At 41.5% G+C, this 21,320-nt stretch overlaps 1 pseudogene across 1 annotated transcript in view; it reads right to left on the bottom strand.

Annotated features, from left to right (window-relative positions):
• Positions 1-1,948: 1,948 nt before the first annotated feature.
• Positions 1,949-21,320, bottom strand: part of LOC143962401 (olfactory receptor 10A7-like) — a 34,834-nt pseudogene continuing 15,462 nt past the window's right edge. The window contains exon 2 of the transcript XR_013270680.1: positions 1,949-2,892. The product of XR_013270680.1 is annotated as an olfactory receptor 10A7-like (transcript). The remainder of the gene's footprint in view (positions 2,893-21,320) is intronic.

Below are 21,320 nucleotides of genomic sequence, written 5' to 3' on the forward strand. Positions count from 1 at the left end.
AATGACCTGAGGTGGTCACTCCTCAGAACCACCAGTATCCTCTAGCTGCCTCGGAGCCTATGCAATGTCCTAGGCAAAATACTGTAACACTGATTTTCAGCTGGTATATCAGTTGGTCAGAGGCCATACTGAGCCATAGACTCTGGAGGCTCTTTAGGGACAGAGGTGGCTCATTCCCTTACTAGCATGTGCCAAGCCAGGCTGTGTGTGACAGCCTGCTGACTGCCCTTTTACTGTGAATGTTCACAGCCACACCTACTACGCCTGATACACGTCCTGAACATGCTGGTACAGCAATTTCTTGTTATGGTACCCTACTTTTCAGTATATCTTGAGGCAGGCCAGATGAGTTTTCAGATTCATTAGTTGATCATAGCAACTGAGTGTTCTCCTGGCTAAAATGCAGCATCGACACAAGTAGCCTGCCAACTGCCTGATATGCAATTCACCCACTTGATGTGACCTCACATTGGCTATGCTGAGCAGCTGCAGTGGCAGCACTAGCAGCACTGGACCATCACCAAATGAATGGGTCTTGATTCAGGATGTGTGAAACATCTTGTCACCATACGAAGAAGTGACCAGAATAGCAAGGCAGGTATTTGCAACACAATTCTATTATTCCTGTTGAAACATACTGTGTTGTGTAATAGACCAGACACTGGAGGCAGAACAGTAGGAGAAAAAGGCAAACTTCTTATCTCAGTGGTAGCAAGGTCCTCTGCCTACTGCCACCATCTCTGTGAGACAGAGACAGCAGAAGGTAGAAGATTTGTAGGGATGGAGTGCCGCTGACCTAGGAATAGTAGGGCTGTGGTGCTGGTAGTGAGGGGGAGGGTTGGGGTTGCTGGCATTGAGGAGAAGGATATTTAGGGATACTTCAAGAATTTGATTGCTGCCCAATCCATGAGGGGGGAATCTTATGGGGGTCTATGACACCAAGAGGGAAAACACAGTTCCCCACTCTGAGCTAGTGCAGAAACGTTCCTCTTTGCCACACCTCCTGATGGTGCCTGGATCCATTGGCCTATAGGAATAAATGAAGGGAAAAAGTGAATGGGAAAAAGCTGTCTGCCCTCCCAAGATGATGGCCTTGGTTTCAAACTGACAAATCTGTCACTGTTGCACTTGTGAGCAACAAAAGCTGGCACCAAATCACCCTCCCATTTTATACCCCCACTTCCATATCTGCCATTACATTTCTTTAATCTGGTACCTTTATCCTACCACACTTTAGACATAGTTGCAGGGAAAAAACAAAAGGTATTGACTTGTTGTCTCACACAAGTTTACTTTGGAGCTGCCACTCATTCATGACACTGACAAATTGGCCCTTTCCATGTTTTAATGGTCAACAAAGGTAATGCTATCATATAGGGAGGGTTATATGTTCACTTTACAGTATTAGTCCAAATATATGGTATGCAGAGTTTTTGGGGGTGGGAGAACACACTTTTTAAAAAAAAATACAAACAACACAAAAACTTGCAAATAAACATATCTTTATCACAATAAAGGGTGAATTTGTATGGTGGCCATGTTTGATATACACTATGTGGCCATCCCATTCCAAAGGATAGAGTTGTCTCTCACTTTATCTGTGGAAATTTGTGTCCATTCAGCCAAATAGTATTTATGAGATGGTGTTTGGATGAGAAAGCCTGGCTGTCAATTGGCTGTCAGTTTATTCTAACAGGGAATGAAGTCAGGGCTTTGTGCAGGCTATTCAAGTTCCTTTACACCAGGTCTTTATGGAGCTGGCTTTGTACACAGTGGCATAGTCATACTGGCACAGAAAATGGACTTCCTCAAATGAAAATATTAAAAGCACACATTTGTCTAAAATATCTTTGTATTTAGCATTAACATTACCATTACCCTTCATTGGAAACACCACTGGAAATATTGGTCAAGGGTCCTCAGACCTTTGGTTTTGTAGCATAACTGCTCATTTTGCTGCCATAATGTAAGTTAGATTCATTTTATTTTTATCAAATGCATTCTTAAAATCCTTATTCCTGAAAGTGTATATGATAGGATTAAGGGATGGAATAATTACAGTGTAAAACAAGGAGAGGACTTTGCCCAGCACACCTAATTTTCCTCTAGTTGGAAAGAAATACACAATGGCTAGAGAACCAAAAAATATAGACACTACAATTAAGTGAGAGCTGCAGGTGGTGAATGCTTTTTGTCTTCCTGCAACTGATGGGATCTTTAGGATGGTTAAAACTATATAGATATATGATATAACAATTATGGTAAAGGGAGCTAGACCAAAAAAAAAAAACTTAATACGATGATCTGAATATGAATCCATGAAGGATCTGAACAAGAAAGCTCAATTATGGGTTGTACGTCACAGAAGAAGTGATCGATGATGTTTGGTCCACAGTAGTATTGACTGCATAAGACTATGGAATCAAGTAACATAACTTTAAAGCCCAGCAACCAAATGATTATCACTGATTTTAGGCAAAAAGTTTGATTTATTATAGAATTGTAATGCAAGGGCTTGCAGATGGCCAGGTAGCGATCGTAGGACATCACGGCCAGCAGAAGACACTCAGAAACCCCAGCAGTTGCACAGAAGGAAAACTGGCTGATACATCCAGTAAGGGACATGGTACATCCATCGTACAGTGTGATATGAAGAAGGTTAGGAAGGATAACTGTACTTAGCATCATATCAATAATTGATAACTGAGTAATGAAGAAGTACATGGGAGACTGAAGGTTTTTGCTTAGATGAAACAAGACTATGATGAGAAGGTTTCCAGAAATGGTAACACAGTATATGATAAACAGGAACAAGAAAAGAAGAGATTTAATACTTTCAATATTTTGAAATCCTAAAAGTATAACATTGGTTACATTATTGTGAAGGACCACCTGGTAAGAGAACATATTATGATTTACATCAAGAATGGGCAATTTATTTTCCCAAGGGGCCACATGAGAAAATGGGACTGTTGTGGAGGACTGAACTTGCAGAGCTTTTTTTTCAGATGGGCAGTCAGGGGATGATACAAACGGAAAGTTGACCTGTGTTTTTACAGTTCCCTGGCTGCTAATCCTGACAGCTGGACAGGGCTGTTCACTTGCAGCAGATTTTTTTTTTTTTGCAACAATGATTGTTATTGAAGTTTAGAAATATACAAAATGTGTGACATGGGACACATAATCAGTTTCAAATTGAACAAAGATGAAACATACATCCATGTAACAGAGATCCAGTGTATAAAACAAGAAAAACAGTATGCCCTTGTACACACGGTGGGAGATTCCGACAACCAAATCCATCGGATTTTGTCCAACGGATTTTGTTCGAAACTGTTGTATACACACGATCGAAGTTGTCGGAAAATCCGATCGTTCAGAAAGTGATGACGTTATTTCGTTACGACGGGACTATGTTCAGGCTAGTAGCCAATAGCTTTGATGTAGGAATTTGATCTGAGCATGCGTGGTACTTTGTCAGATCGGAATTCTCTACACATGATCGGAGTATGTCCGATCGGAGCATTTTGTCAGAAAATATTTCCGGCAAGTTGGAAAAGTTGGTCCGATGGATATTCCGACGGAAACAGTCAGATGCAGACCACACACAGTCGGAATATCCGACAAAATGCTTCCATCGGACACATTCCGACGGAATCTCCGACCGTGTGTACAAGGGCTATCAGAGAATGTCATGCAACCACAAGGTTGCATGACCTTAAGATGTATTATTATTTATTGGAGACCAAAATTTCCAGTTTTTTTAGGAATTTAGGGTCAGTGTTGTTGCTAATGGCTGGAGCCTTTTATATTTAAATGTACTGTATGATTAAGGTACATGGTGAGTTCAGAGACATTAGAGGCTTGGACTGTACACCAGAGTCTAGTTATGAGAGTTTTGGTGGCTAATAAAATGAATATAGTGATGGTGTAGAATTCTTTCAGAATGCATTCTATACCCAAATTTAGACAAAACACAAAAGAAGAGAGCGCAAAGCCACCCTAGTGTAACTCAGCTTTAATATGGTAAAGTTAAAGTGATTGTAAAGGATCATTTTTTGTATTTGTTTTGAATAACAAACATGTCATACTTACCTCCACTGTGGCCCCGAACATCCTATTCTGGGGTCCCTCGGCATCTCTCGCGACTCCTCCCCGCATCTGATAACCCCCTAGGAGAAGCTCTCTCCTGAGGGGGTTACCTTGCGGGTGCGCTCCCGAGTCCAGAATTTGCGTCCCCAGAAATGAATGCTGGACTCAGCCCCGACCCCCAGCACCCGCGTCATTGGATTTGATTGACAGCAGTGGGAGCCAATGGCTGCGCTGCAATCAATCTATTCAATCAAGAGCTGAGACCCTGTGGAGAGAGGGACAGCGTGTCCCCACCGAAGAGATGAAGGGGCTCAGGTAGGTAAAATGGGGGGGGGCTGGGGGGGCGCTGACTGCCAGGTGTTTTTTCACCTTGATTCATAGGATGCATTAAGGTGAAAAAACCTGAGGGTTTACAACCCCTTTAAAAACACTACAATGGTCAAACTCACATTGTGTGAAAATAGATACAGCATACAGATTCCAATGTGGCTGCACTCCTATAACCACCTCAAATCCCAACAGTAGAAGGAAGAGCCCCCCAGGGGATCCATAGAGAGCAGCAGCACCCTTTGCCTTGTCTAATTATCACCAATAGCCAGCTGGAGGGCTCTACCAATCTGTTGATCAGTGCACTTGGTAGTTTTTTCTTTTGTGTGTGTATTTTTTATACCCAACTTTAAAAGGGCCAAAGCTGGGTCAGGCTTGAAGATGAAACCATTAACTTGTGATATTAACCGAAAGACCTTATTCCAATAGCATGTTAAGCTTCTACATGACCAACGAGTATGAAGGAGGGTTTTTTTTTTTTTGGCCACATTCCCTCCAACATTGGTGGGGAGCATTGGGAGAAAACTTAGCTAAACGGTTAGGAGTCATGTACCACTGGGAGAGTATTTTCTGTGATAATTCACAATAATTAATACAGTGAGTAGTCTGTTGGGCATATAGGATGGCTTTGAGCTATTGGTCTTCAGAAAATGATTGTTGTAAATCAAGTTCCCAAAGACACATTGGGGATGATTTTTAGAAGGTCTGTTTGTTTTGCAGTAGTGAGTAAAATAGTGATATGCCCTTACTCTTAGGTTTGAGGTTGTTTAGAAAATTGCTACGCCGCAGAAGAAATGGTTAGGGCAGGTTTGGGGAATTGTTTTAGAAATATTGAAACCCTTATGTAGTTAAAGATGTCTTTAATTGGGATATCGAAAGTGCTTTTTACGTCTTGGAAGGGTTTGGGTTGGGAGTCAATCATAAGATATTTTACCCAATAGATTCTGGCCCCTTTCCATCTTTTTGTGGAAGAAGAGGTATATGGAACTCTAGTGTTGAAATTGGGGTGGAGATCGATGTGACGTGTGAATCGAGAACTTCAGGTTCTTCAGGCAGTTATGACTGCTTTTTTAGTTGCGGGATGGGCAGTTAAGTCTATTCTTTTCCACTTATCAGCTAGTAGATGGCCTTTTAGGTCCTGTGTGTGCATAAGATAGGATTCAATGTCCAGCCATAGAGTTATCAGGGGATGGGTGAACCATTGTTTCAAATTAGTAAGTTGAGTGGCTGTCCAGTAGTCTGAGATGTCTACGAGACCAACCCCTCTAAATTTCCAATGTTTAATGAGGTGGGTGTGGGGGCAGCAAGCTTTTTTGCCTTTCCAGATAAATTCCTAACTTGCAGCAGAATTTTTAACTTTAACAAGCAGCAAAGCTTGTCAACCTCGCCCATTAAGTTAAATTGCACCACGCCACAATCACGTGCAATGCATGCAATTCTGAAAAGCACTGTGATTGGATAGTGAGAGCCTGAGATCAGATCAATTTCTGCACACCCTGACACGGAGTGAACAGGTGCGCAGCTCCTGGGGGTTTGCAAAGTGCAGACGCTAACACAAAACCATCTTGGCTGAGCAGCAGAGTGGCTGGAAAGTGTCAAGACTTCTCTTAGCCCTTGTACACACGGTCGGATAATCTGTCGGAATGCGTCTTATCGGACCGTGTCGTCAGATAATACGACTGTGTGTGGTATGCATCGGATTGATTCCGTCCGAATCTCCGTCGGACCCAATTTTCCAACATGTTGGAAATATTTCCCGACCAACTGGGACGGACGGACCTAATCCGATCATGTGTAGAGCATTTTCATCGGACCAAGTGCCACGCATGCTCAGATCAAATTCCTACATCAAAGCTATTGGCTACTAGCCTGAATGTAGTCCTACTTTTTATCTCACACGGTATTTGCGCAGCAATTTTTCTAATGCTTTGTTTTGGGAAAAAACAGTTTTGTGCTTAAAAAAAAACACAGTAAAGTTAACCCAATTTTTGCATAATGTGAAAGATGAAGTTACGCTGAATAAATAGATACCTAACATGTCACTCTTCAAAATTGCACACACTCGTGGAATGGCGCCAAACGTCGCTACTTAAAAATCCCCATAGGCGACGCTTTAATTTTTTTTTACTGGTTACATGTTTTGAGTTACAGAGGAGGTCTAGAATTATTGCTCTCGCTCTAACGTTCGCAGCGATACCTCACATGTGTGGTTTGAACACCGTTTTCATATGTGGGCGGGACTTACGTATGCGTTCGCTTCTGCATATTGTTCATTTTACTTTATTTATTTTGGTTTGACATTTTTTTCCCCAAAAATAAATTTTTTGATCACTTCTATTCCTATTACAAGGAATGTAAACATCCCTTGTAATAGGAATATGGCATGACAGGTCCTCTTTACAGTGAGATATGGGGTCAATAAGACCCCGCATTTCACCTCTAAGCTGGGAAGCCTGAAATAAAATAAAAAAAGATTCTGGCTTTGATCGTATTGGCGAGTCGGTAGAAGCACCGGAGGGTGGTGGGGGATGTCTGTGGCTGGGTATTGCAGGGTATCACCGACAATGGCTGGGTATTGCAGGGTATTTCCGAGTATGGCTGGGTATCTCCGGGTATGGCAATTTATGGAAGGGTATTGCAGAGTATTGGCAGGGTATTGCAGAGTATTGGCTGGAATTGTACTGCAGAGTATTGGCGAGTACTGCAGAGTATTGGAGGGTACTGCAGAGTATTGGCAGGTATTGCAGAGTATTGGCGGGTATTGCAGAGTATTGGCGGGCATTGCAGAGTATTTGCGGGTGTTGCAGAATATTTGCGGGTGTTGCAGGGTGTTTCAGAGTATTTGCGGGTGTTGCAGAGTATTTGCGGGTGTTGCAGAGTATTGGCTGGTATTGCAGAGTATTTGTGGGCATTGCAGAGTATTGGCTGGTATTGCAGAGTATTTGCGGGCATTGCAGAGTATTTGCGGGCGTTGCAGAGTATTTGCAGGCATTGCAGAGTATTTGCGGGTATTGCAGAGTATTGGGGGGTATTGCAGAGTATTTGCTGGTACTGCAGAGTATTGGGGGTATTGCAGAGTATTGGCAGGGAAATGAGGGGTTAAATTTCGGTGAGCAGCGATGTGGGCACTGCAGATGCAGCCCACAGCGCTGCTGACACCGATCTCTTCCCCCTCCGCTGTACCGATCGGTACAGAGAGGGGGAGAGAGGAACCGGCGTCATAACATGATGCCGGTTTGTTTACAAGTGATCACTTCGTCATTTGACGGAGCGATCACGTGGTAAACGGCCTCTATGAGCACCCGGCGGTCATGGATGCTCTCGAGTGCGCGCCCCAGGGGGCGCGCGAGAGCGGAATTCTGGGAGGACGTCATATGACGGCCTCCCAGAGTTAAACAACCGCCCTGTAGCCGTCATTTGGCTATGGGCCGGTTGTTAAGTGGTTAAAATGACACAGTGCAGTTTTGCAAAAAATGGCCCGGTCATCACCTTATGCCACAACTATCACTCTTCCCTATTGAGGTAGGGTTACTAAAGTAGTATAGAATATTTACTTTACTTTTAAAAATATGGGTTTATTGTGTGCACATGCCTGAGGATTGAAGTGAAGAGCTAGATCTTACTCATTTCGCTAAATGAACATTCAAGGGCATATTTGGAAAGCAGTGAGAATATTTGGGGAAAGCCACATTTACTGATTTGCAAATAGACCCCCTCAGTGTTATTGTATTCAATGCTATTGTGTCTGCTTACCCGCCTACTTCACTATAATTTTATTAATAGATGACCATCTACTCCCTATATTTTTATACTTTTTTTGTGTGGAGTTTGCAATATGCACTGTTTATATAATATTCGATCGTCAGTGATATATTGGCACAATATATATATAAAAAAAAATATGATGATGATGAGGATAATAATTATAATAACAACAACAACAACAATAACAACAATGATTATTATTATTCATTTTTATTTGGAGTTATCAAGATAAATTCATAAATCACTATTTATGAACTGGTATCTTAATATAGCTGTATTATTGTTATTAATATTATTATTATTATTATTATTATTATTATTATTATTATTATTATATGACTGAGAAATGCTTTACAAATTTGTTTAAAAAGTATCATTATCATTAGCATTTGGCTATTGAGTTTGCTTTGGTAAATTCATATTACAATTTATATTTTTTAATTGGCACAATAATAATAACACATCAAACTATAGCTTAATCGGTTCCCTACCAGCGCACGCCGATGTACGTTGGCAGAATGGCACGGGCAGGCATATTGGCGTACAGCTACGTCCAATCTTCAATGCAGCCCTGCCATCGCGAGCGCGCCACCGGCGGCGTGCTCGCGTGCCAGTCGGGACCCCCGTAAATCCGGTCGCGGGTCCCGCAGACTCGATCGCCGTGGGCACACCCGCAATTGTTTCACGGGACGGCTGAATGGAGGAAATGCCGTGTAAACAGCATTTCCCCATTCTGCCTAGCAACTAGTGACGCTGATCTCTGCTCCATGTGATTGGAGCAGAGATCAGTGTTCACTAAATGAAAGCCCAACCCCCCACAGTTAGTAACACACCCCTAGGAACACTTAACCCCTACACTGCCACCCACTGGCTAACCCCTTTACTGCCAGTGTCATTTACACAGGAATCACTGCATTTATATAGCAGTGATTACTGTATAAATGACAATGGTCCCAAAAATGTGTCAAAAATGTCCGATGTGTCCGCCGCAATGTCACAGTCACAATAAAAATCGCTGATCGACGCCATTACTAGTAAAAAAAAAATAATAAAAAATTATTAATAAAAATGCCATAAAACTATCCCTATTTTGTAAACGCTATAATTTTGCGCAAACCAATCAATAATCGCTTATTGCGATTTTTTTTTACCAAAAATATGTAGAAGAATACGTATCGGCCTAAACTGAGGGAAAAAAATTTTTTTTTATATATTTTTGGGGGATATTTATTATAACAAAAAGTAAAAAATAATGTGTTTTTTTCAAAATTGTCGCTCTATTTTTGTTTATAGCGCAAAAAATAAAAACTGCAGGGGTGATAAAATACCACCAAAAGAAAGCTCTATTTGTGGGAAAAAAGGACGTCAATTTTGTTTGGGAGCCACGTCGCACGACCGCGCAATTGTCATTTAAAGCGACGCAGTGACGAATCGCAAATAGTGGTCTGGTCTTTGACCAGCAAAATGGTCCGGTCTGTAGGTGGTTAATGGATCACTATTTATTAAACTGTATCTCAAAACAACTGTATTGTAATTATTATTAGTATTGTTGTTCTTTATAATTTTTTTAATCATTATTATGACTTAAAAATTGTTTACCATTATTATTATCTTCTCCCTATGTTTTTTATACTTTTTTGTTGAGTTTGCATTGTTTATAATGTAATTTATGGTTCTCAATAATACATTGGCATAATCATAATAATAATAATAATAATAATAATAATAATAATAATAATAATACAGTTGTATCAAGATATGATTTATTAAGTTGTAGCTTGGTAATGTTGTATTATTATTATTAGTAGTACTACTACTACTAATAATAATAATAATAATAATAATAATAATAACAATAACAATACATCTTTACCAAGCTTCAACTTAATAAATCACTATTTATTAAATCATATATTGATAGAACTTTATTATTATTATTGTTATTATTATTATTATTATTATTATTATTATTATTATTATTATTATTGTTGTTATTATTATTTTATAATTATTATATGACTTGAAAATTATTTACACATTTGTTTAAAACTGTCACCTTTATCAGTAATGGAATTTGGCTATTAAGTTTGTCTTGTTAATATTCATAGCAGAAATTAGATCTATGATGTAATATTAAGTTTCTAACTTCCAATATTTTAAGTCTGTTTTGTTTTTGCTTGCAAAACAAGAGAATAGAAGCACTGGGAAATAATGTAAAAAATAATGAATATTATGAGTCTCGTTGTCCTGTACAAAGCCCCTGACACCCACAAATATCTAGACAAGGGACAAATTATTGTACAAAGCTCGTTGGATAACCAGTTTAGAAATTGATTGGCCCCATTGCTGGAAATAATTATTTACAGTTCATTAAAATTACATGAAAATAAATGTAATGTTGCCGATTCCCTTAATGATTAATTTAATTCCTCTTAAGGAAACCAATTCACATTATGAAAAGTCTTAACAACACAATAATAATGCAATGAGTGTCAATACAAAAAAATAGCTTCCTAATGAATTCCATCAGGGCATCTCCCATAGAGTAAAAAATGAAAATGATTAGGTCATGGCTCGTATAATCATTATTTTACTAACAAGCTGATGAAGTAATCTGTTATTTGTATCTATGTAATTCCCATGTTTCTACAGGGAAATTGTAGATTGGAGCTAAATCAAGATACATTATGTTAACTGTTAATATTAAAAATCAAAAGAACAGATATGAAATAAAGAGAATTATATTAATGTTTATACATGTTCAATAAGATGAATTTGTACTGATAGATAGATAGATAGATAGATAGATAGATAGATAGATAGATAGATAGATAGATAGATAGATAGATAGATAAATAGATGGATAGAGGAATAGAGGGATGGATAGATGGATAGATGGATAGATGGATAGATAGATAGATAGATAGATAGATAGATAGATAGATAGATAGATAGATAGATAGATAGATAGATAGATAGATAGATAGATAGATAGATAGATAGATAGATAGATAGATAGATAGATAGATAGATAGATAGATAGATAGATAGATAGATAGATAGATAGATAGATGGATAGATGGATGGATGGATGGATAGATAGATAGATAGATAGATAGATAGATAGATAGATAGATAGATAGATAGATAGATAGATAGATAGATAGATAGATAGATAGATAGATAGATAGATAGATAGATAGATAGATAGATAGATAGATCTTATACTGTAGATGCTACCTACATAACAATTAATTCATTTAGATACATTTAAAACAACTTTTGGTTTTAGATGAATCTTAAAACAAACATTTAATAATACATAAATAAAATTAAAGTGTAAAAAAAATAAAAAAATAAAAAAATGTAACGCAAACAAGTAAAATAATTTTTTAATAAATTGGAAGTTTTACCATGACTCATCAAACTGTCTTCAGCTTTTAAAAATGTAATGAGGAAAGGTGGGGTGTCTTAAAAAAAGGGTTCAAAGAAGTTTAAAAGCTGCAAAACAGTTTTTATTCAATTAAGGGATGAAGGAAGATTCCAAGGTGTTTGAGGAAGAGCAAAACTGTTGGTTGGATTAAAATTATGTGTAAAACCTTTCCTGAGATTGTCCTTTTATCCCCATCTAATTTTATGAAATAATATATCAAAGAAAAATATCCCCATTTTTTTTTTTTTATTTGACATGTGCATTTGTTTATTTTATTTTTTTGTAATGGTGAGGCAAACAGCACATTTCTGAACCATCCACATTGTGTAATGCCAATGCAATAAGGCCTTAACATGTGTTGATGGATTAACCACTTCAATATCGGGCACTTGTATCCCCTTTCTTCCCAGAACAATTTTTAGCTGTCAGCACTGTCGCACTTTGAATGACAGTTGCCCGGTCATGTAACACTGTACTCAAAATAAGTTTTTAGAATTTTATTCACACAACAAGAGCTTTTTTTTGGTGGTATTTAATCACCACTGTTTTATTTTATTTTTTGCAAGTAAATGAAAAAAGACTGAAAATTTTGAAAAATAAACAGGTTTTTCTTTGTTTCTAAAATACAATTTTGCAAATAAATAATTGTTCTTCATCAATTTAGCCCAACATGTATTCTGCTACATTTCTTTGGTGAAAATAACCCAAATCAGTGTATACTATTTTGTCTGTAGTTATTATAGTCCACAAACTGTGTCTGAAAATGTATTAATCCTGATGTACTGACACCCTATCTCATTTCTTGAGGCCCTGAAATGTCAGGTCAGTACAAATATCCCCCAAATTACCCCTTTTTGTAAAGTAGACAGCCCAAGGTATTTAAAAAGAGGCATGGTGGGTTTTTTTTAAGTTGTAAAAATGTTTTTTATATATATATATATATATATAATTGGCTGGTGACGGCATAAAAAAAAATATTATATATATATATATATATATATATATATATATATATATATATATATATATATATATATATATATATATATATATATATATATATATATACACACATTTTTTTAATTTTGCTTTTTATTACTTTTTCTTTTTTTTAAAAACACACTGTGATCCAAACATTTTTACACATGTTTGTTTATAGCAGTGAATTACATTCATGCAAGCATTTTATTGAATGAAATTGATTCATTCAGTTTGTTTTGTTGTGATTAGTTGTGATTGGTCAAAACTAATCACATGGTACAGATGGGCTGTGGATGTGATTGGCCAAATTGACCAATCACAGCTAGCAACACAGTTGTACACAATAGATGGCATGAAAGGAAGCCATCCATTGTGAACAACTGCCATGTGACCTGCTGTGATTGGTCACGGCAGTCACATGGTACCGGTAGTGAGTCGGTACAGTGATCAGTCATTGGCTGTGTTCTTCGAAGGGGTGCTTCCTTACAGGATGTCATATGATGCCGGTAGTGCCCCCCCCCTCCCCCCAGGTCACCAGAACTTGTGTCCCCATTGGAGAATTTTTTGAGGACAACCCAAAATGTTGGATTTTCTTTTTCTTTCATTCTTGGTGATAATGGCAAAGAGGACACTGGTTGCATCTAAAGTAAGTATTTCCTAAACAGTGCATGGAGATAATTACTGTACCTATTGGTAAACTTTATTACAAACTTATTTATTATAAGCTTACCTATAGGTAAAAATCAACAAAGGGAGTTAAACTTCCACTTTAAGCACTTCCGTACAACAGGCCATCATATGATATCCTGGGCTTTTGGTGGTGATATCTGGATGATGCCTGCAGCTGCAGGAAGTAAACAAAGCCTGGCACTCGGCTGGAAAGAATCAGATGGCATTTTTTTTTGTTTTTGATCTGATGCTTTTCAAGCTGGAGGAGAGATATAGACCCCACATCTCACCATAAAGAGGACCTACCACGCACCATTCCTATTACAAGGGATGTTTACATTCCTTGTAAAAGGAATAAAAGTGATAAAAAAAATGTAGAGGGAAAGTGCAAAAAAAAAATGAATACAATAAACAATACAAAAATAAATAAAGCGTCCCCATCTCCACGGGCTTGCATGCAGGAGTGAACGCATACGTAGGTTGTGCGCACATATGTAAACTATGTAAACAACATGTGAGGTATCGCTACGAACATTTCAGCGAGAGCAATAATTCTAACACAAGGCCTCCTCTGTAACTCAAAAAATGTAACCTGAATTTTTTTTAAAGCATCACCAATGGGGATTTAACCACTTGCTTACAGGGCACTTAAACACCTTCCTGCCCAGACCAATTTTCAGCTTTCGGTGCTCTCACACTTTGAATGACAATTACTCAGTCATGCAACACTGTACCCAAATGAATTTTTTGTCCTTTTTTTCCCACAAATAGAGCTTTCTTTTGGTGGTATTTGATCACCTCTGGGGTTTTTATTTTTTGCGCTATAAATGAAAAAAGACCGAAAATTTTGAAAAAAAACGCATATTTCTTTGTTTCTGTGACAGAATTATGCAAATTATTAATTTTTCTTCATAAATTTTGGTCACAATTTATACTGCTACATGTCTTTGGTAAAAATAACCCAAATTAGTGGATATTATTTGGTCTTTGTGAAAGTTAGAGAGTCTACAAGCTGTGGTGCGAATCGCACAAAATTGATCACATCTGATGTACTGGTGGCCTATCTCGCTTCTTGTGACCCGAACAAGTCAGGAAAGTACAAATACCCCCCAAATGACCCCTTTTTGGAAAGTAGACATTCCAAGGTATTTAGTAAGAGGTATAGTGAGCTTTTTGATGTTGTCATTTTTTTCCCACAATTCTTTGCAAAATTAAGATTTTTCATTTTTTTTTTTTTCTCCACAAAATTGTCATTGTAATAGGTTATTTCTCTCACGTGGCATGTGTATACCACAAATGACACCCCCCAAAAAATTCTGCTACTCCTCCTGAGTATTACAATACCACATGTGTGGGACTTTTTCACAGCCTGGCCACATAGAGAGGCCCAACATGCAGGTAGCGCCATCATGTGTTCTAGGAACATAAGTTACACATCTAACTTGTTGACTATTTATTACACTTTTGAAGCACCAGGACAATGACACGTGACACTGATGACAGATGGCACTGATACGTGGCAATGCTGACAGGTGGCACTGATGACAGATGGCACTAATATGTGGCACTGATGACAGATGGCACTAATATGTGGCACTGATGACGCGTGGCACTTATACGTGGCACTGATGACACGTGGCACTAATACGTGGCACTGATGACACGTGGCACTGAAACGTGGCACCGATGACAGATGGCACTAATACGTGGCACTAATATGTGCCACCGATGACAGATGGCACTAATACATGCCACCGATGACGCGTGACACTGATGACAGATGGCACTGATAAGTGGCATTGATGACACGTGACACTGACAACAGATGGCACGTGACACTGACAGGTGGCACTGATGACAAATGGCACTGATACGTGGCACTGATGACAGATGGCACTATGTGGCACTGATGACACGTGGCACTGACGGCAGGTGGCACTGACGGCAGGTGGCACTGACGGCAGGTGGCACTGGGGGCAGGTGGCACTGGGGGCAGGTGGCACTGGGGGCAGGTGGCACTGGGGTGGATGGCACTGGGGGCAGGTAGCACTGGGGTGGATGGCACTGGGGGCAGGTAGCACTGGGGTGGATGGCACTGGGGGCAGGTAGCACTGGGGTGGATGGCACTAGGGGCAGGTAGCACTGGGGTGGATGGCACTAGGGGCAGGTAGCACTGGGGTGGATGGCACTGGGGGCAGGTAGCACTGGGGTGGATGGCACTGGGGGCAGGTAGCACTGGGGTGGATGGCACTGGGGCAGATAGCACTGCTGGGGGCGGATGGCACTGCTGGGGGCGGATGGCACTGCTGGGGGCGGATGGCACTTTTTATTTCATTTTTTTATTTTATTTTTTTTCCGGAATCAGAACGGCTGCCGCTGCAGCCGTTCATCTCTCCCCTCTCGCACTGTCTGTGCGAGGAAGGAGAGCGGCGCTGCGAGATGATCTCATATGTTTACATATGAGATCATCTCCCATTGGACACGCCGATCACGCTGTAAACGGCCGCTGTGATTGGCCGTTTACAGCGATCTGTGTTTGCCTGTCCCCGGGGGACACGGCGAACACAGAACTTCCGCGATGCGCGCCCGCGGCGGCGCGCATTGCGGAAGTAAACATCAGGCCGTCCAGGGACGACCGCCCAAACGAACGCGCCTGCTCTACGGCCGTAATTCGGCTATAGGGCGGGCGCGAGGAGGTTAATTGCTGAAGTTTGGCACCATACCACGATTGTGCGCAATTTTAAGGTATTTATTTACTCAGCATAACATCATATGTCACATTATACAAACAAATTGGGCTAATTTAGTTTTTTTTTTTTTTTTTATTCATGAAAATGTTTTATTTTCCCAAAAAGAGTTGTATTTGAAAAAAGGACTGCACAAATACTGTGTGATGTAACAAATTGCAATGACCACCAGTTTATTCCCTTTGGTGTCTGCTAAAAAAAAAAAAAATATATATATATATATAATGTTTGGGGGTTCTGAGTAATTTTCTAGCAAAAAAAAAAGATATTTACATGTAGGAGAGAAGTGCTGTAAGTTGTGCATTATGGAAATGGTTAAGCTTTGATATTGGGTGAAAAGAGTAAGAGGAGGATGTTATTTTGTCCACTACCTTATGGTAAGTACAGTTAAGAGTTGTGGTGTGTTTAACATCTCAAAAGGAGTTATAATTCATTTTAATAAAGGGTGCACCAAAACACTTCACAAAAACAACCCCACATGGGGGGCATGGCTTGGCGCGCGACGGAGATGGCAGCTTAACAGAGGAGCTCCGTCGATAAAGTGGCCCAAGCCCGTCTGTTTTCACCGACGAACGCTGGAAAATGAACAGGCAGAACAGGCAACTGCTCCAGACTCGCTCGCGCCGTTCCCAGGCTGCCAACACCGGGAGAAACATCTTGGATCTTTTCAAATCCCAGGCCTCAACACTGAAGGTGGTGGAGGGAGGCAAGATGGCGCCGGGCCATGCGGAGGAGGACTGCAGTGAGGATTCACAGTCGGCCGCAGAGGATAATGGTAGGAGAGACACCCGTTCCACCCATCCCCTTACCTATGAGGATATGTCGGGCTTCGCTGCAGATATTAAGGCTTCGTTTTCCGCCGCTATCACTGACCTAAAGACTAGCTTCCTTGTCCTACAAGAGAAGATGGCAGCCACAGAGGCTGCGGGGAAGCAGAGGGACAGATCCATTAACAGGCTAGACGAAGCGGTAACCACACACTCCCTCCACTTCATTGAAATAAACAGGCATTTGGAGGACCTGGACAACAGGGGGAGACGTAACAATATTAGGGTACGCGGCATACCGGAATCGGTAATGACGGATCAGATTACCTCAGTCCTGCAGAGGGTTTTCCCCCGGGAGAGGCCAGAAGAGACTGCCATAGACTTTGTCAGAGCACACAGGGCACTCAGGCTGAGAGGCCCGGACACTATGCCCCCTCGTGATATCGTATGCTGTCTCCAGAGCTTTGCCCTTAAAGAGGACATCATGTCACGGGCGCGCAGAGATGACCAGATCGTTTTCAATGGAGAAAGCATTAAACTTTTTCAGGACATCTCCCAAATTACCCTGAAAAACCGCAGGGCGTTGCGGCCCTTGCTGGACAAATTAAGAGAGAAAGAGCTGCGTTATTCCTGGCGTTTCCCCTTCGCCCTTCTGGTCAATCATGGCGGCAAGCAGCTTATTCTACGCACACCTGCAGACCTCCCGGAGTTCTGCACGGCCCTCCAGATTGAATTGATTGCCTTACCTGACTGGTACCGGGAGTTCTCACTACCACCCAAGGATAGGACCCCACCTTTCTCCCCGCTGGCATCTCCTGAGAAACACTCCACCAAGAAGCGGAGACAAGGCCGTACCGACGCCTCACCGAGGGGCACCCCCCGAAGTCGCCCTCACTCCTCCAGGATTCTGATGGATGCTTAGGCACACTGTGGTAACTTTGGGTTTACGGGGGTTTTGTATATGACTTTGTTTTTTTTTTTTCTACCCTTTCTTTGCCCACACGTTCCCCCGTTTACTTGCCTCTACTTGTGCATATGAAACATTCCCAGCTTCCTCACCATTCTATCTCGGATCTTCTCATTGACTGGGGGAAGAGGTTGTATGTTCATGCTTTTTCATTTTATTTTCTCCTTTGTTTTACCCCCCCCCATTATTCGAGAGGTCAGAGGAGGCCCGATCTGTTCTAACTACATTGGAGCAAAAGACTGCTGGTTACATCCTGCCCTTTACTTGCTAAGGACTCTTGGGATGCCTGTTCGGATGACCCCAAGTACTTATCCATACACCCAACTTATGGCAAGGGCAGGGAGTGAAATGCCCTTCGGAGGCTCCTGTGTTTATCACCCACGTGCCCTGCTTTCCTGCTCCATTAACTGCTCATCTGATTTATTTTTATTTTTACTTTTTCTTAACTTTTTGGTTGTTGCAAGGGGACGTGGGGCGGTGGTGATGCTCTGCTGGTAGAGTCCTGGGAGTCTATCTGCCCAGTATCCCGAGGGGTTGCTGATGTTCGGATGTTATGCATGTACCTCACTTTGGCTGTTTATAGCTGTTTATTCAGATTCTTTGTTATAATTTCTTAGTTCGTTGGTGTACAACAGACTGTTCAGCACTTATCATAGATATGTATTGTGCCACGCTCGACGACCCCTACTTGGTTAATCGAGTACTAGCTCTAGCTTGGTTGATTGTTGATATTTACTTTTTTATTTTTTCCTCTGCACGGCGTAGACACCTGGACTCTTAGACTGGTGTGTTCTGCGTGGTGGTTGCTGCCATCTCTGGGGTGGGCCTCCCTGACCCCCCCAATAGTGTCTAGTACGGGCCCGGTTGCGACCCGTCCTTACACACTAACTTAAACACCCGGGACGGCTTAACCGTCTGAAGGGAGAGTAACCTGTACTTTATCTTCTTTATACTCCTCTTCTACTTTCTGCTACTTCTTTATTCTACGTCCTACCTTACCTTAGCCTATATCAAATTAGAGATTTTATACTGCTTTAAATATACTCATATAACTGCTGAGCTATTTTTACAGGTTCTGACATCCGAGCCTCCCTGAGTCTGGGCCATGGCATATTCTGATGTCGGTCGGGGTCCCACGGTCATCTCTCACAACATTAAGGGGCTCAACATCCCTGAGATGAGAACCACTTTATTGAGGGAGCTTAGGAAAGGTAGGCCCGGTTTTGTATTCCTCCAGGAGACCCATTTTTAAATCGATCACATACCAAGACTTACTGACTCTTACTTTGTTGAGGCCCACCATTCTGCCAGTCCCGAGACCAAGTCCAAGGGGGTCTCGATACTGGTGAGCAGGGACGGTGACGGGCAAACTGGTAGACCCTGAGGGGAGATTTATTTTCCTCACGGGGTTATGCCGGGGAGTCCCCCTGACACTGGCGAACGTTTATTTCCCCAACTCAGCCCAGCTCGCTTTCTGCCGGAAGGTGGTTGATGAGCTGTTGAGCTTTACTTCCGGTAGACTGATACTGGGGGGAGATTTTAATATTCCTCTTATACCGACTGAGGACACATCCACTGGCAAATCAGCTATCTCATACAAAGTCCTAAAGAGTATTAAGAAGCTTCTACATTCACTGAACCTAGTGGACACCTGGCGCCACTTAAATCTGGATGGTCGGGATTATTCCTTCTTCTCGGTCCCACACAATCGACACTCGAGAATCGATTACATTTTTATAGCCCAGAGAGACCTCCCATTGCTACATGATGCTCGCATCGGTCTGCAAACCATTTCAGACCACGCACCTGTTTCCATCTCCTTAGACTTGTCAGATACTCCTACCAGACACAACACATGGAGACTGAACTCGTCGCTGCTGACGGACCCGACGCTCCTACCTGACTTGGTCTCCTCACTGACTGAATATTTCCGGCTGAACAATACGCCTGGGATGAACCCCCTTACGCTTTGGGAAGCCCACAAATGACACATTAGGGGCGAGCTGATCCGTATGGGGGCCAGAAAAAAAAGGGAGAGGGACAAAGCAATCTCTGACCTGACTGTTAAGATCCGTACCTTAGAATCCCTCCACAAACATTCCCTTACCGTTGACTCGGCGACTGAACTCCTTGAAGCAAGAAAGACCCTGAAACAAATTTTTGATAATACCGCCAGGAGATTCTTATATTTCAAAAAGAAAATATATTACGAACATGGGGATAAGACGGGCAAGCTCCTAGCAAGAGCCCTGAGGTCCCAGACAAATCACAACCACATTATGGGTATAAAAGGCAAAGGGGGGAAGGTTGATTGTGACACGGAGAACATTGCCCGACATTTCCATAATTACTATACAGCTCTTTACAATCTCCCACGTATGCATAAACCTCCCGACATGCAGAGTGACCGTGCCCAGGCGATGCAGGCTTACTTAGAGGCAGCTAACCTCCCCACATTAAAAGTTGATGATCGTATCCAGCTGGATAGGCCTATAGGGGACGCGGAAATTAAAATTGCTGTTAGAGATCTGAAGCCAGGTAAATCCCCTGGACCCGACGGTTTTAGTGCTATATACTATAAGACCTTCCTAGACGTTTTACTCACCCCCTTTAAGAACGCCATGAATTCCCTGACAACTCAGGGACTGGTCTCCAATGACTTCTTGTCGGCTTTTATCACAGTCTTACCCAAGGAGGGGAAAGATCCTCTAAACTGCTCCAGTTACAGGCCGATTTCCCTTTTAAATATTGATGTCAAACTTCTAACGAAGATCTTAGCCAATAGATTGAGACCCTTGCTTCATGACTTGATAGGACCCACCCAGGCCGGATTTATGCCCGGTAGAGAGGCCAAAGATAATGTTACGAAGTCCCTGAACCTAATCCACCTGGCGCACCAGCGAAAGATCGAGGGCTTTCTCCTGTCGACCGACGCGGAGAAGGCCTTCGATCGAGTGCTTGGGACTGTATGCTACAGACATGTAAACATACAGGACTGGGACCGAATATGATGGCCTGGATTTCAGCAATGTACCAGAACCCCTCAGCCAGGCTCAGGGTGAACGGGACGTTGTCAGACACAGTGCATATCAAAAATGGTACCAGACAGGGATGCCCTCTGTCGCCCCTGCTCTTCATTATTTCCCTTGAACCCTTTCTACGACACGTACTCGCAAATCCAACCATTAGAGGATTCCACCTCAGTGGCCGAGACTACAAAATTGCAGCTTTTGCCGATGATTTGTTGTTTTTCCTGACAGACCCTCATGTTTCCATCCCCTCTCTTTTGAAGGAATTTGCTGGCTATGGATATTTATCTAATCTCAAAATAAATTATTCTAAATCGGAGGCGATGAATATCTCACTTCCCCAACACTCAGTGACCAGGATTCAGGTTAATAGTCCCTTCCATTGGGTTGAGTCGGCCATTAAATACCTGGGAATCTGGCTAACACCAAGACTGTCAACGACGTTTGTGCAGAATTTTTTCCCCCTCCTTAAGACTCTAACGCAGGACTTGCAGAGGTGGGTTTCGGGGTTTTTCTCATGGTTTGGCAGGGCTGCCATTTGTA

The sequence above is a fragment of the Lithobates pipiens genome, unplaced genomic scaffold, assembly GCF_037356315.1.
Source record: "Lithobates pipiens isolate NorthernLeopardFrog02 unplaced genomic scaffold, aLitPip1_a1.2 Scaffold_8, whole genome shotgun sequence".
Taxonomy (NCBI): Eukaryota; Metazoa; Chordata; class Amphibia; order Anura; family Ranidae; genus Lithobates; species Lithobates pipiens.